The sequence below is a fragment of the Pelmatolapia mariae genome, linkage group LG9 (assembly GCF_036321145.2).
Source record: "Pelmatolapia mariae isolate MD_Pm_ZW linkage group LG9, Pm_UMD_F_2, whole genome shotgun sequence".
Classification (NCBI taxonomy): domain Eukaryota; kingdom Metazoa; phylum Chordata; class Actinopteri; order Cichliformes; family Cichlidae; genus Pelmatolapia; species Pelmatolapia mariae.
This window is the reverse complement of record NC_086235.1, coordinates 4563565-4578582: the sequence shown is the minus strand read 5'-3', so window position 1 is coordinate 4578582 and position 15018 is coordinate 4563565. Positions and strand designations below refer to the sequence as shown.

The 15018-nt window shown below is 41.7% G+C and overlaps 1 long non-coding RNA gene across 1 annotated transcript; it reads left to right on the top strand.

Annotated features, from left to right (window-relative positions):
• Positions 1-246: 246 nt before the first annotated feature.
• Positions 247-11066, top strand: LOC134634873 (uncharacterized). The gene is made up of 5 exons (XR_010094901.1): positions 247-514; positions 3999-4039; positions 4948-5005; positions 9540-9650; positions 10250-11066. It is a non-coding gene; the product is annotated as an uncharacterized LOC134634873 (long non-coding RNA).
• Positions 11067-15018: the final 3952 nt, after the last annotated feature.

The following is a 15018-nucleotide window of genomic DNA, read 5'->3' as shown; positions in this document are numbered from 1 at the left end:
ACAGAGAGACGAGTGTAAGGCTGTTCCAATTCTCAGCACCGCTCTTCTCTTTTCCTGAGTCCTTAGCAATTCTCCTTCCCACGATGACGTTTTCATCGAGGCAAAGGAAAAGAACCGAGGAAAAGGAAAGAGGAGGTACTTTTGGAACACACCCCACCTACTTACGATGTGTAGCTGAGTCACGTGACCACACAGTAACAAACCACAGCAGAGTCGGAAGAAGGGGGCGGAGCAAAATGTGTGCAGGAGAGGAGTCGAGCAGAGAGAGCTGCTTTTTCATGAAACGGGAGTAAAGTAGTGAACATAGAAGAGAGAAACAAACTAAAGTATCGATCATATACCACTACCAACGTCCTGATCGATATCTGCGTCGATCTGCCCACCCTTGTCTCCTGGATCGTAGCTGAGATCAGCGTGAACCACGTGGGACTCTGCTCCCTGATCTGTTTCCTGTGTTTGGAAAGAGTTCCAGCTTCATCACGGAGTTTCTCTCGGTTTGTGGGCTCATCTAAAGGTAAGCACCGAGCTAACTTTACTGTGAGTTCAGTTCATGTTGAGTTTAGCTCCTGAATGAGGTCTTCTGCTGCTCTCCTCGGTGTCTGTTCACAGTTTATTGTGAACACGTTGAGAGAAGAGTGAGAGAGTGTTTGGAGAAAAACACCAACTAATCATTAGCTCAGCATGCTGGGAGAAGTTGGAGCAGAAAAGTCTTTTCATTGTCCCTGCAGCTGTTTTTCTGCATGCACCAAACCTCTACAGCCTCATTTCTATTTGAAGTGATAACAGGAAATCAGAGCGATCTGCTGCAGTATCAGGGTCACAATAAACTTTATTGTCCTGCTGCTGTGGATGAACACATGAGAGGAACTGAACTCCTACAAACTCTCATTTTAATGAGTCCGGCAGCTGTAAAGTGATGTTAACAAAAACTAATGAAACAGAGATGAAAGTTCATATTTGAAAGCACAGAGAATAAAAATATAATGTGGTGGTTAATGTGCAGCTCTTGGTGATTTGGGAGAAGAAGAATGTTTTTAATCCTGTTGGGTATTGAATGTTGAATTTTGTTTTGTCTATGGAAAACAGGGGTTTTGTCCACTTGTGGTTCATGATGGAGACTCTGAGTCTGGTCCAGCTGCTTTACCAAACCATAATTTATTTATGTAGCACTTTAAAAACAACATATGGCTTTGTGTGGGGTTCTATTTCTTTAAGAGTCTATTTACATCTCTCATGTATGGAGAGAGGTGGAGGATGGAGAGACTGTGAAGTGGTGATCAGGTCCAGGCCATGTTTTATAATCACGGGGGCTGCTGAAGATGTTGAAGTTCTTGGGTGGTGGAGTAACAGATCATTGTTGGTAGAATCCACAGCAGGAGCTGTCTGAGTGTTTTCCAGACAGAAGCAGAGTCGTTAGCTGTAAACAGTTTTTGGAGTTTAGCCTCACTAAACCTGAACTTAAATTGTCTCTGTCCCTGCTTTTCCAGCCTCAGCCTCCTTTAGCTTAGCTGTGAGTAGGGCTGCCACAAACGATTATTTTGATAGTCGACTAGTCACCGATTATTTTTGCGATTAGTCGACTAATCAGATCATGCATCCATTGGGCGTAAAACGTACAGCTTATTGCACCAGCAGCATCTGCTCTTATATAACTATCATTAGCTTACAGCTTTAAGTGTTTAAGGTATGTGCTAACTAAAAATAAAGACAAGATGACAGTTTATTAAATTTTAATCAAATTTGCAGATTGTTTCGGTGGAGTTATAAACTCAGCCGTCTGCTCCTTGCTATCTAAAATATAACAGGACACCGGGGATATTCTCGAGCATCTCACACTTCTGATAATCAGTTGTCTGCTTGACATTTATTCAGCTGTGTAAAAACTATAACTTTAGCCAAACCTATTTACTCAGGAACAAATAAAATACAGAAAAAAGCCAAACAATAACACTTTTTATGTTATCTAAGTGACTTATATATCATGTTTAATCTGAGTACCGACGGCGGTGGGTTTGGAAAACGATTTGCCGGGAGTCCGGTGTTCTCACTGGCACTAGAGAGCCTTGAACCCCGGTGTTCCAGATCTGCTGGCATTTAGATCAGCTGACGTTGGTCGAACAGATGTGTGGCAGTCTTGCGTTTCAGGAGCTGCTACCGACAAACCAGCAAAAAAAAAAAAACGCCAAATGTGTCATCTGTGACACTTGTGAGGTTATCTCAAACACACTCCGTCAATCTTGATGCTGCTGAACAACAAAATGTTTAAAAATGTGGCGAGTTTACCTGGTGATATCCTCATGCGCGACGCGATCGCGAAAACAGCAAACAATTAACACCACGCTGGTGTTGTTCACAGGACAGCAAGAGTAAACGATCGGGAGACTCTTGCCGTCGTTATCGTCCCCCTCGCACGTTTTATTTCTCCGGTTTCAACTTTTTTGCTTCACAACTAAAACGTGCAGTTTACTTTGTGTGCACTAACATGGACTCGAGTCAACCAGCGCCACCTCTGGCCAACTGCCATAACCTACAGCCAGATCAACTTGTGACACACATCTGCACCACGTTTGAATTCGTTTCATGCACAACACATTTGTACCTTTCAATTGTGTCTGTTTGTGCGTCATGCAAATAAACCTTTGAAAAGAATGAAATGATATCATATATTTATTATTGGCCTACATTTGTACAAAATTCCAAATTATATACACAAAGTCATAGAAATCACCACTCCAATTGGTCATCATGATTTTAATATTCTCTTTTTCCATAACAATGAAATACGCCGCGGACAAATATGACACATCAATAGTTCATTAGTGTTGTCACATCACATCCTATAAGCATCTTCTGTCTGTGTCCTTTCTCTGGAAATGAATATTTCCAGCCAATATAGGCAATCCATCAACATGACTGGAGAGTTGGTAGTTATATACAGTCTGTATAAGTGTGGTCAATCTAATGAACATTTGTAAGGAGATGGCAGTTACTGTGAATTTACAGCATTTACACAGTGATTAGTAATAAACAGAGCCAGTGAGAGTGAGTGGATTTAAGAAAGTCAGTGACTCAGGTGTGTCGATTGGTTTGTCATCTGTTTTTGAGACTGGAGGAGACGTAGAAATCTTTTGTTTTAAATCTAAGTTAGGAAGATTCCTGTTTTAAAACAAGCACTTTTTGTGGGAAATGCAAGAAGTACATCTGCAGAAAGCACACAGTTACATTCTGTCCATCATGTGGACAAAATTGAAAATGTTGAAAAACTGAGAACGTTGGGCAAGTTCAAAACAAATGTGTTTGTAAGAACGAAAAACCTTTACCAAATTGTTCCTAAAATAGTTATGGAAAGTCTAACTGTTGTATGTCTGTGTTCTACATGTTTATCTAATGGAAAATAAAGTTGCTATTGTTTTATTGCAGTTTCTTGACAATTCTGAGTGGATTTACACAGTACGGGTCAAAATGACCCGCAACAAAATCAATGTCATTTTTTTGTTTTTCAACATAATACACGGGTTAATTTCCAAAACGTGCATATGATCTTCAATTTGTAGCAGATCCACTATCACATAGCAGCTGGAGCAGTCTCAAATGGAGGTCAGTCCACTGCTGCCACCTGTGGCCAAATACCATAGCCTACTACTAGATTAACTTGTGACACATCTGCACCTGCTGCTATGATCACATTGAGTAGAGGCTGAGTGGCTGCACTTACACCTGGTACATCCAAATCTACCCACAAACATGTTGAAAGATGCAAAGCCAGCAATGTGGATTGTCAGCACTAAAAACAATCAGTAAGCAAAGACAACAGGGATCAATTTTTTCTGTTTATTTAGCACCCACAACATTTGTAGTCGCCTTCTGCACAGGGGAAGTCCACACACACTGTGTGGTACCACTTTCCGCAGAAGGTGCATTCAATCTGCAAGATTGAATTAGATTGTCAGAGTCATTGTCTGACTGTTTTTTACTAATCACCTGCTGTACATTCACAGTAACTGCCATCTTTGGTTGGAGGAGCCGCAACAGAGTCCATGTGAGTAAATTGGTGGCACACCTGTGGATGCATATAAGGCAAAACACAGAGCCTGTTTCTTTGAAATGGGAAAATCAAGAGATGTCAACCAAAACACCAGGAAAAGAATTGTGGAGCTCCATAAGTGTGGCTCAATTTTGAATACAATTTGGTGCCATTTACAATTAAGAAATACAGATAGTTTCTCTCTTTACTCTTAAAGTTAACATATGTTTTTTATATTTATCAATCTAAAAATATAAACATTTAGTCTGATTTGATCTTACAATTAAAAAAGTGTTTGTTTTTATCTGGTTTCAACTGTATATTTGATGATTGTCAGCACAAAGAGGGAGAGAGAGGAACAGAGAGAGGAGAATGAGAACAGAGCAGAGATGGAACAAGAGTAGGTGAGACAGACATGTTAGTCAAATGGTTGTTTACCAAAAGTATCACCGTATAGGTACTCTATGGAAGAAATATAGTATCATCAGAATACAACTATTTTTAGACATTGAATTTATAACACTGAATTTTTATCCTCCAAATTTCCCTGCAAAAATTCACCATCAAATATTCACCTGCAAAAAATTCACCATCAAATATTCACCTGCAAAATTCAACTGCAAAAGTGATGAACTTAAATGACCCAAGCCAGAGCAATCAGCACTAGATCGAATCGAGCGGCTCTCAGCCAATTAAATTACGCTGTTTGATCACATGACACCGTTAGCCAGTAGTGTGTCTCCTAAAAGAGAGCTGTTTAGAGGTGAGTGATTAACTTTTTCTCCTAAATAGAGATCATTACATAACGCCTAGTCCTAATTAAAATCCCATTCATTTTTCTTTTATTTTATCATCTACTCGAACTGAGGAAAACGTTTGACTAACTCAAAGACAATTTCCGTGCCTCCCCTGCCTGTCTGCAGAGGCAGTTTTGAATTTAGGAGCGGCAAGATGGCAGCGGCAAACCCTGGCGGTTCTCCGGTAAGTATATTGTGTTTTATCTTCAAGTTTGTCTTTTGAAACGTTAATTTTATTTAAATCCGTTGCTCACGTATAAAGTACACAGACGGGGTCTTTGCTCAACTCGTCTGAGGCGCTACATGCTAGCATCCTGCTAACCGAGCTAACCTTTACATGCTGTTGTTACGACCCGGCTCATAGCCGCAACATAAAAGAAGATGAATACCAGTTTGTGGGATGAGAAGAGGCTTTATCTTAAAATGGACAACCAGGTTGGCTAAAAATGGCTGGCAAACACAACAAAAGTGATGGTCAAAATGGTGAACGGAGAACTAAACTATACTGGGAAAACTAAACTACTAACCCTGAACAGAAACACAAACCTGAACACGAATGACAGCGAGCAGAAAACAGATGACGGTTGGGCAGCAGGGAAACACACGGACGAGACACGGTGGATACACAGACGGACCAGCCACACTACAAAGACAGAGGACGCGACTTAAATACACACAGGGAAACACAGGGAGATTGCACACAGGTGGGGAACACAGCTGGGAATAATCAACAAGACGAGACAGAGGTAAAACTGAACACACTCACATGAGACGCAGACCTTCACAATAAAACAGGAAACGAGAACAAATCCTTAAACATAACATAAAACAAAACACTGACAACATTAAATCGTAACATTTCCCCCCACCCAAAAATCAAACATTTAACCCCAAATGAAAATGTTTGATTCATGACCTAGAGAGCCATGAATGCTGTAGTCCTGGAGGACCAGCGCACAGGGCACTGGCCGCTATTCTGCAGGCAGACGGAATGCTGAAGCGGTCCTCCGGACCCTCCAGCGAAGACGGACGAAGGCTGGACAGGCCCCTCGGACCCTCCAGCGAAGACGGACGAAGGCTGGACAGGCCCCTCGGACCCTCCAGCGAAGACGAATGTTGGCTGGACAGGCCCCTTGGACCCCTCCAGCGGAGACGGACGAAGGCCGGACAGGCCCCTCGGACCCTCCAGCGAAGACGGATGGTGGCCGGACAGGCCCCTCGGACCCTCCAGCGACGACGAACGAATGCTGAAGCGGTCCCTCGGACCCTCCAGCGACGACGAACGAATGCTGAAGCGGTCCCTCGGACCCTCCAGCGACGACGAACGAATGCTGAAGCGGTCCCTCGGACCCTCCAGCGACGACGGAGTGCTGAAGCGGTCCCTTGGACCCTCCAGCGACGACGAATGCTGAAGCGGTCCCTTGGACCCTCCAGCGACGACAGAATGTATCCCGGACGAGCCCCCAATTCTGTTACGACCCGGCTCATAGCCGCAACATAAAAGAAGATGAATACCAGTTTGTGGGATGAGAAGAGGCTTTATCTTAAAATGGACAACCAGGTTGGCTAAAAATGGCTGGCAAACACAACAAAAGTGATGGTCAAAATGGTGAACGGAGAACTAAACTACTAACCCTGAACAGAAACACAAACCTGAACACGAATGACAGCGAGCAGAAAACAGATGACGGTTGGGCAGCAGGGAAACACACGGACGAGACATGGTGGATACACAGACGGACCAGCCACACTACAAAGACAGAGGACGCGACTTAAATACACACAGGGAAACACAGGGAGATTGCACACAGGTGGGGAACACAGCTGGGAATAATCAACAAGACGAGACAGAGGTAAAACTGAACACACTCACATGAGACGCAGACCTTCACAATAAAACAGGAAACGAGAACAAATCCTTAAACATAACATAAAACAAAACACTGACAACATTAAATCGTAACATTTCCCCCCACCCAAAAATCAAACATTTAACCCCAAATGAAAATGTTTGATTCATGACCTAGAGAGCCATGAATGCTGTAGTCCTGGAGGACCAGCGCACAGGGCACTGGCCGCTATTCTGCAGGCAGACGGAATGCTGAAGCGGTCCTCCGGACCCTCCAGCGAAGACGGACGAAGGCTGGACAGGCCCCTCGGACCCTCCAGCGAAGACGGACGAAGGCTGGACAGGCCCCTCGGACCCTCCAGCGAAGACGAATGTTGGCTGGACAGGCCCCTTGGACCCCTCCAGCGGAGACGGACGAAGGCCGGACAGGCCCCTCGGACCCTCCAGCGAAGACGGATGGTGGCCGGACAGGCCCCTCGGACCCCCCAGCGAAGACGAATGCTGGCTGGACAGGCCCCTTGGACCCTCCAGCGACGACGAACGAATGCTGAAGCGGTCCCTCGGACCCTCCAGCGACGACGAACGAATGCTGAAGCGGTCCCTCGGACCCTCCAGCGACGACGAACGAATGCTGAAGCGGTCCCTCGGACCCTCCAGCGACGACGAACGAATGCTGAAGCGGTCCCTCGGACCCTCCAGCGACGACGGAGTGCTGAAGCGGTCCCTTGGACCCTCCAGCGACGACGAATGCTGAAGCGGTCCCTTGGACCCTCCAGCGACGACAGAATGTATCCCGGACGAGCCCCCAATTCTGTTACGACCCGGCTCATAGCCGCAACATAAAAGAAGATGAATACCAGTTTGTGGGATGAGAAGAGGCTTTATCTTAAAATGGACAACCAGGTTGGCTAAAAATGGCTGGCAAACACAACAAAAGTGATGGTCAAAATGGTGAACGGAGAACTAAACTACTAACCCTGAACAGAAACACAAACCTGAACACGAATGACAGCGAGCAGAAAACAGATGACGGTTGGGCAGCAGGGAAACACACGGACGAGACATGGTGGATACACAGACGGACCAGCCACACTACAAAGACAGAGGACGCGACTTAAATACACACAGGGAAACACAGGGAGATTGCACACAGGTGGGGAACACAGCTGGGAATAATCAACAAGACGAGACAGAGGTAAAACTGAACACACTCACATGAGACGCAGACCTTCACAATAAAACAGGAAACGAGAACAAATCCTTAAACATAACATAAAACAAAACACTGACAACATTAAATCGTAACACTGTGCTTTAGAAAATAGGATACTCGGTACAAAACCATACTCTGCAGATATTGATAGATAGACGAACACTGCAAATATAATGTTGGAAACGAGAACGGCATTTGGTGAAGGGGTAAAATACACCATGAATAAAGCCACAGAGTGAATGGCTGCCATGGTTGCAGAACGGCCTGATTTTAATGACAAGAATGGGGAAGAGTGAGGTGAAGTGAACCAAAGCCACAAAACACGGTCAGACAAGGCGGGAATAAGGCAGTGATCTGTCCGTCAGTATGAAGTTGGTGTGTGCTTTGGTGAACAAAAACTCGAGACCGGTAGCAGGAAGATGGGAGACTCGTGTTTCACTGGAATAGTGGTGAATTAAAACATCCTTTGTTGGGGAAATTTAGGTGTAAATGCATCCATACAGGTGAGACAGAGGCAGACCAGGCAGTGAAGAAAACAAGGCAAACATTAGAAATATTAAAACGGAAATATAGGATTAATATAACATACAATTAGGGAAAATTGAAGGAACACAATGTAAATTATACTGTAAAGTCATTAAAACAGCATAACCTGATTAAAAGAAACATGTAATTGGGTAGGATGGTGATGATGATGATGATAATAATAATAATATTAAAAAACATGTACAAGATGGGCATGTATACTTGTACCCAGAATTTAACAACTATAAAGTTGTGGCATGCCAGTACCTTACCCCTTCCATTATATCCACACTTTCAGAAAAGGATATGGTCAGTATCTTTACAAATACTATCTAAACTTAAACAGATAGCATAAGTTAAACGGGATATTCCCTCTGCGTTCTCCTAGAGTGAATACATCAAATTAAACAAATAAGTAGTCTATGGCATTTAAAAGTGGTTACCTACAATTCTGAAATGATAATACTAATTCTTATTGATGATGATATTGTATTTGAAATCCTGGTGTAACACTGAACCCGACATCATAAAATGATTACCCTTGTAATGTCAGGGAGCTACAACCAAGGAGGGAAAATATTACTATCTCACCCCTTGTATCCAATTACATAACAGCACTGCTTGGTAAAGGTGTTGAATTAGCTGTGTCGCTCAGTTTGGGGAAAATTGTGGGGAGCCTGCAAGGGCCTCAACTTCTCCATTCCCACAATGTGCAACAAATGTGCACAGCTGATCTTCAAGAGTGGAACATCGGCCAATTACTTCCAACTTTAACGTGTTTTTGCAAAAATATTCTTAAAATTGTCTCTTTACACAGATCATAATGATACAAGATGGCACTTGTGTAATTTCCTATAAATTCAATAAATCTAAATAATTGTTATCAACCCGGTAAATCCTGAAAAATGTTTTAACAGCTGTGTTAAATTAAACTTCATACTGACACATGCTGGAAAGTGCATTCATGAGACTTTTTTTTATGCCTTCTAGAGCAGTAGCAATCAGAGATTTTAAGGATTCTTTTACATTTTTTTTTAAAACACTTTGATTAAGGCATAAGTTGTTCTTTATTATCAGATCTAAGTTTGTTTAAAGCTTCGAATGTTTTGGGGTACTCTTCTTTGTTTTCAGGGTTCGTGGCAACCACGGATGGGAAAATGTGGAGGTTGCACGGCTGATGTTTACTGTTCGTGGCACAGGAAGAGGCAGTTTCATTTCAGGAATGAGTGTGCACAATCAAAGGTTTGTTCTCATAAAATACTGTCAACCTCAAATGTTTCTGACATAAGATGGAAGGTGTTGCAGCTTTATTTCCATTATTTAAAAATACAAACATTTAAAGGGTATAGTTTTATGAAAAATCTTTAAAGTAAAATGTCTTTAGAGAACAGTGCCCTATCCAGCAGGATATATTGTCTGATAGGTGTCAGGTGTTTTTTGTTGTTGTTGTTGTTGTTGTTGTTTGTTGTTTTTTCTTTCAATTTCCATTATTTACCCCTCAAGGAAGAAAATATTGGACAGGTCCTACAAACCCCAAAGAGCCTTCAGGACTCTGCCCTATTTTTAGTTATTCACACACCTTTTCCAGTCTGTTACTTCCTTCCCTGAATGTTCATTCTGTGTTAATGGTCTGGTTGTCATCTCATGTGTTGCCACTGATCATTACAACCCTTTTGGCACCTTTTAAGTGATATGCCTGGGTCCTTCCTACATGCCCTGATAATGTATTATTACTGTTGTCATGCACACATTTCATGTAGGGTTAGAAACAAGCAGGGAATTTCTCATACACACCAAAGAAAGGCCATACCTAATTAAATATTTTTTATATATTATTTCAGAATAGAGCGACTGTGGAGAGACCTCTGGGTGGCCGTTACATGCATTTACTACGATGTTCTTCACAACCTTGAGGAAGAAGGCCTTCTTGACATTTCAAATGCTGCACACCTCTTTTGCTGCCATTACGTCTTTCTTCCTCGACTGGAGGATGATTTTAATACATTTTGCAGTGGATGGGACAACCATCCACTGCGAACAGAAAACAACATGAGTCCCAATCAGCTGTGGGAGTGATGATCCACCAGGACAAACTCAGCAGTGTGTGAGGAAGAGGAGGAGGAAGAGCCAGCAGCAGCTGACAGATGGAGAGAATAGACAGACTGTTCCCTGTTTGTGAAGGACTGCTAGAAAAGTTTAAAAGAACTAATTGTCTGTCCTGAATCAGTCTTATTAGGTAATGTTCAAATAATGTTATCATTCCAGTGTTTTCAGTGTGGGAGAAAGTACTCAGGGCCTTCAAGTTACACACTATGAAAGGCAGCAACAAGTTTAATATTCAGAAACCTAAAGTATGTATCAGCAGCAGAATGGAGCTAAAAATAAATGTTTGTTTCAGTTCTATGAAGCTTTGAGTATTTTGGATTAGTAGCACTGCTGTGTTTGTTGCATCATATTGCTGTAATTGTTTATATGCTTTATATATTCTGAGGTAAGTTGATCTATAGTGTTACATCATATTCTATAAGGATGTTATGTGTTTGTAGACTTTCTGCCCAGTTTGACCCATTTAGCAGAAGTCAGCCTGTTTAAGGCTCTGATATCTATTCTGTATGACTTAAAGCAGTTATGACATGGTCTGATTTTCTCACCCAATAAAGGAATATTTAATATATCAGTCTACTCTTCATTCTATCAGAAACAGTTATCACAGCTCGTACATTTACTTTTTACACATATATGTAAACATTGAGCCAAATTTAGTAATACCAACATATTAAAAGAACAATATTTGTCTCTTATATATAAAACATCTATATACAGTGGCTTGCAAAAGTATTCGGCCCCCTTGAACTTTTCCACATTTTGTGACATTACAGCCACAAACATGAATCAATTTTATTGGAATTCCACATGAAAGACCAACACAAAGTGGTGTACATGTGAGAAGTGGAACGAAAATCATACATGATTCCAAACATTTTTTACAAATAAATAACTGAAAAGTAGGGTGTGCGTAATTATTTAGCCCCCTGAGTCAATACTTTGTAGAACCACCTTTTGCTGCAATTACAACTGCCAGTCTTTTAGGGTATGTCTCTACCAGCTTTGCACATCTACAGACTGAAATCCTTGCCCATTCTTCTTTGCAAAACAGCTCCAGCTCAGTCAGATTAGATGGACAGCGTTTGTGAACAGCAGTTTTCAGATCTTGCCACAGATTCTGGATTGGATTTAGATCTGGACTTTGACTGGGCCATTCTAACACATGGATATGTTTTGTTTTAAACCATTCCATTGTTGCCCTGGCTTTATGTTTAGGGTCGTTGTCCTGCTGGAAGGTGAACCTCCGCCCCAGTCTCAAGTCTTTTGCAGACTCCAAGAGGTTTTCTTCCAAGATTGCCCTGTATTTGGCTCCATCCATCTTCCCATCAACTCTGACCAGCTTCCCTGTCCCTGCTGAAGAGAAGCACCCCCAGAGCATGATGCTGCCACCACCATATTTGACAGTGGGGATGGTGTGTTCAGAGTGATGTGCAGTGTTAGTTTTCCGCCACACATAGCGTTTTGCATTTTGGCCAAAAAGTTCCATTTTGGTCTCATCTGACCAGAGCACCTTCTTCCACATGTTTGCTGTGTCCCCCACATGGCTTGTGGCAAACTGCAAACGGGACTTCTTATGGTTTTCTGTTAACAATGGCTTTCTTCTTGCCACTCTTCCATAAAGGCCAACTTTGTGCAGTGCACGACTAATAGTTGTCCTATGGACAGATTCCCCCACCTGAGCTGTAGATCTCTGCAGCTCGTCCAGAGTCACCATGGGCCTCTTGGCTGCATTTCTGATCAGCGCTCTCCTTGTTCGGCCTGTGAGTTTAGGTGGACGGCCTTGTCTTGGTAGGTTTGCAGTTGTGCCATACTCCTTCCATTTCTGAATGATCGCTTGAACAGTGCTCCGTGGGATGTTCAAGGCTTGGGAAATCTTTTTGTAGCCTAAGCCTGCTTTAAATTTCTCCATAACTTTATCCCTGACCTGTCTGGTGTGTTCTTTGGACTTCATGGTGTCCTTGTTCCCAATATTCTCTTAGACAACCTCTGAGGCCGTCACAGGGCAGTTGTGGAGCTGTTTTGCAAAGAAGAATGGGCAAGAATTTCAGTCTCTAGATGTGCAAAGCTGGTAGAGACATACCCTAAAAGACTGGCAGCTGTAATTGCAGCAAAAGGTGGTTCTACAAAGTATTGACTCAGGGGGCTGAATAATTACGCACACCCTACTTTTCAGTTATTTATTTGTAAAAAATGTTTGGAATCATGTATGATTTTCGTTCCACTTCTCACGTGTACACCACTTTGTATTAGTCTTTCACGTGGAATTCCAATATAATTGATTCATGTTTGTGGCTGTAATGTCACAAAATGTGGAAAAGTTCAAGGGGGCCGAATACTTTTGCAAGCCACTGTATACACTGTCAAAGGTACTTGTCTTTGAGTGAAGATTTAAGGTGTAAGGACATATAAATAACTGCAACTTGAATCTTTGACCCAGAGTTCAAGCTCACTGCTGTAATATATATATATATATATACATATATGTATATATATATGTATATACGTATATGTGTGTATATATATATATATATATATATGTGTGTGTATACGTGTATGTATGTATATATCATAATAATCTGACAATACATATAATATTGGCCATATAATATTTACATTACCACAGTGAGATGATTTTAGTCTCATGAACAACATTAGCTAATTGTTATTTACTAACTAATCTTAAAATGACTGTTCAGTACAGGAATGAAGCCCAACTATCATGTTTTACAGTCCTGTGGTCTCAGCCTCAGATACTCAACTAATCAAAGTGATGTCATGACAAAAATGAATGACCAACAAAACATTTTTTCTCCTTCATTTATGTCAAACAATGCTGTATGAAAAGTTTCTTGTGGTTAGTATCATGGTTGCTAGGCAACCTGAACAGCGCGACGAAGGCTAGACCGTCCCATTTCACAAGCCTCTCACTTCCGCACTTCTCGTACTTATAGTACGCACCGTCCGTAGTACGCGTACTGCGCGTACTTCAAGCGTGCAGACCCTGAATTGGGACACAGCCTTAATCACTCACCTCTAAACAGCTCTCTTTTAGGAGACACACTGCTGGCTAACGGTGTCATGTGATCAAACAGCGCAATTTAATTGGCTGAGAGCCGCTCGATTCGATCTAGTGCTGATTGCTCTGGCTTGGGTCATTTAAGTTCATCACTTTTGCAGTTGAATTTTTGCAGGTGAAATTTTGCAGGTGAATATTTGATGGTGAATTGTTTGCAGGTGAATATTTGATGGTGAATTTTTTGCAGGTGAATTTTTTGCAGGTGAATATTTAATGGTGAATTTTTTGCAGGTGAATTTTTGCAGTTGAATTTTTGCAGTTGAATTTTTTGCAGGTGAATATTTTTGCAGGGAAATTTGGAGGATAAAAATTCAGTGTTATAAATTCAATGTCTAAAAATAGTTGGATTCTGATGATACTATATTTCTTCCATAGTACTCATGTATCTCGTACCTAGTGTTTCTTTTTAGGTTTGTTAGTTTTCAACTTCTATATTTATTAAGTTATGCAGGCTTGTTTGCACAACAAGGCTAAATAATTATATAAACTTTTCGAAATCTAAATAGTTTACTTTGGTAAAATTAAAAAATAAGTGTAGTGCAGGTCTATGATGATTTTTAGTGCTACTATCATGTAGTTCTGATTCTGGTTCTGTTTTGGTTAAGTCATAAGTAGTCCTGATTTTTAACTGTTGTAGTCCTGTTTTAATTCTGGATCAGTTCTGGGTCTGGTTGAATTGGGGTTTAGTCCTCGTGTCTTGATACAGCCCCGACTTTGTTCTGCCTCGCTGCTTAATTAAAAAACTAGCTTAAGGTGTCCTGCAGATGTGATATATATATATGTTTCCCTATATGAAGTCATTGTTTTTTGAACAAAACTCAAAACAGAGCCAATTAATCTTTCAGTCATTTCTGACCCCCCCCCCCCCCCAAAAAAAAAATCCCACATGCATACTACCCAATACTAAGCCCCGGGTGTTTCAAATGTCTGCCTCCGCCTCTGATATCCACTGAAGTTAAAAAGAGGTGCTTTGCAACATTAAACTGCAGTGTGACAAATAAAAAAGTCAAATATGTATTTTTCGAACCATAAGGTGCACGGGATTATAAGGCACATTAAGCGAAACAAAGCAGTCAGATAAATCAAACTTTATTCAACTCATTCTTCTTGCTTCCTCCACTTCTGTACCATTGATTCATTAATGCTGTATTCTATCACAGCTGCTCTATTCCCATGTTGTTGCAGTATATTAATGACTAACCTCGTATTGTGGAAGGATTATCTCAGTTGTTCTCCTGGCTGAAGTTTGGTCCGTTTACAGCATCCTGATTGCATTTGTCTCTAACTATCAGGAACCTTAACGTTAACTTTTATAAGTGGAAAAGTATTAGCGTTCATCCTCCAGCTTCACTGTTTATGTTATGCTAACATAGCTGTGTCGCTAGCGATCACGTAGCACATCATTATATACCAGCTAGCCCAACTTCA